The sequence below is a fragment of the Kryptolebias marmoratus genome, linkage group LG19 (genome assembly GCF_001649575.2).
Source record: "Kryptolebias marmoratus isolate JLee-2015 linkage group LG19, ASM164957v2, whole genome shotgun sequence".
In the NCBI taxonomy this organism is placed as follows: domain Eukaryota; kingdom Metazoa; phylum Chordata; class Actinopteri; order Cyprinodontiformes; family Rivulidae; genus Kryptolebias; species Kryptolebias marmoratus.
This window is the reverse complement of record NC_051448.1, coordinates 10,897,459-10,900,026: the sequence shown is the minus strand read 5'-3', so window position 1 is coordinate 10,900,026 and position 2,568 is coordinate 10,897,459.

Sequence of the window (2,568 nt, the reverse complement as noted above, 5' to 3'; positions counted from 1 at the left end):
TTCTCTTGTCACAGGTCTGTTCATGTTTTGTTTAGTTAATGTTTTTTTGAATTTAGTTTAGATTTTGCTGCCACGTCAGCCTTTGTTTTGGGTTTGCCTCTTATTTCAAAATAAATTTAGTTTTTTACCAACATGAGTCTGCGCTCAGGGTTCGCCTCCTTCACCCCAGTTCATGACAATTATACAGCAGTACAGGATTTTCTCCCTCACAATGCTGTTATAATTAGCAGGATATTCAGTGGTTTGCAGAGAGCCTGCCGAGAAACCACAGTCACTAATGCAGCTGCTATAATTCAGTGTGAAAAACACTGAAATGTAATTAAGCACATTCACAGTGTGATTAATCATTTCCATCCACAATCCATACAATTACTTGACACTTGATTACATAATACTCCTCAAGTGAGATCAATTTGCATTGAACTCTTTAGCTTAAGAGCAAACAGAAAGTGGACAAAATGCACTAAAGTTCAGTCAAAATTTTGCAATCAAGGAAAAGCAAAACAAGGTTGGATAAGTCAGTTAGGGAGGCATTTTTTCTGAAAAATGTTTTTATGGTCCATAAATCAAAAGCAAATAAAATATATATACTATTGAACACACATACATAAAAATCAGAATAAATATACGTAGGTGGTTCGAGAGAGGTGTGAGGGAACCTAATCTCCAGTCAGTTTCACACCAATTTGCACCATCATACATGTGACCAAAACAGGTCTCATGCAGACCAGGCCTTAAGACCCTAATGACCTTCATAAGAGAGGGGAGGAAGAGAGATTTGCATGTGGGTTCAGCTTGCATAAAACAAATTTTAAAGGTACATCAGTTACAACGCTCAGAGCTTTATAATTTTAAGTATAAACTGAGAAAGCTCCTTAGGTGAAAATAGAAATGTCTTAAAAAACAAGAAAGGAAGTCCAGTTTAAATCTCTTAGGAACTTCATCTGTGTGTGTTTATTGAGGAAAATGGAAAACTACAGACCATTCTGTGTCATTAGCAGAGAGGGCAGAGAAACACAAACAGGTTCTTTATCCATAAAGCCTTTCCTCAGCATGTAATTTAGCTTTAGAGTAGCCACATACTGTGAACATGCAGGTCAAATTATATTTTTCTGCATGCATGCTGGTTTATTATATCCATGGCAAGCAAATTAATGTGAACTGATCTGCATTCAGATTTTTACTAAACAACAAATGCACTGCGTCTCCCCAACTCTTTTGAAGATCTTGCAGTTATGGTAAAAAGTAAATACACCCTGTGGTTTTAGTCAAGACATAAAATAAATCTTCTGGACCTCACAAGGGCTTACAATTATGAAAGGATAGACAACTCGTTGCATACAGTGTTACACTTTTTTAATACTTAGGCTACTTTAAAAAAAAAAGCCAAATACAGAATACTGTATATAGCAAGGATTTAGCTTGAACCGCCTTCAGCACAAATGACCTAATCTTCTTAATTGTCATCTTCCTCATTAACTTTTCATTAGATATTTGCAGGAAGTTGTTTTTGGAAAAATCCCTGATGTCCTACAAAAGCCCTTTAGTCCATTTTAGAACTGGTTTTTAAATTAGATGTTGGAACGCTTTGATTCTTTTCTATTTTAATTATTCTTTTGTAGTTATTGTCTGTTACAGGGCTCTAAATTATTATTGTCAGATAGAATGCCTCTTATTTTACTCTAAAATACTTCATGTGCTCAGGTCCTGTGGCTGTGTAAGCAAGCCCAAATCATTACACTTCCTCTACTGTGCTTGAAGGCTGGTATGAGACGATTGTTGTCTTAGTTAGATTAGTTGTTTGGTTTTCTTCAAACTTGATGCTGTCAAGAAGTCTTGTGATTTGTTCAAATGCAGACGTAAGACCTGCTGGAAGATTTTTTTGGGCAGAATATATTTTCTTCTGTCAGCCCTTTCAAACAATCCAGACATGTCAAATCATTTTCTACAGTAGTTGTCCTGCTGCAAACTCTGACATTTCACTTGAGTCTGCAGAGTCTGCGGTGCTTTGGGTTTTTAATAATTTCTTTGATTACTGTACAGTCTGACCTCGGGATGAACTTCAGAACTCCTCAGAAGAATGGCAACTGTCTTTTCCTATTACACAAAGATGAACTCGAAATTGTTTAAAATGGTCTTTTAACCCGTCCCAGAATGGTGAGCACAAACCTTTCCTCCTGTAAGGCCATTGCTGATGTTATTTCTGCTAGGCACTGTGTTAATACACACACAGCGAAATGCATCAATTTCTGCTTTCATAGAGGTGCTGATGATCAGTTAATCAAGTGCCTATGATTAACAAGCCCTGACTGGTGCAAATTAATCATACCTGTTTTTTTTTAACTTTTTGCATATTTTAGTTAAACGATTTCCTTGTTCCATAAATAGTTAAAAAAAAAGCTTAGTAAACCTGTAAATTTAATGGCTTTTTATTTAGCTCAAATTAGAAATAGTAGTAGTTCCTACAGCTTTCCTGCATGACCATAAATGGTCTTTTTTTTAACCGTCATGATCTACTGCTGTTTAGATGTGGTCATTATTTCTTTCTGCATTTGAAGTGCATCTAAT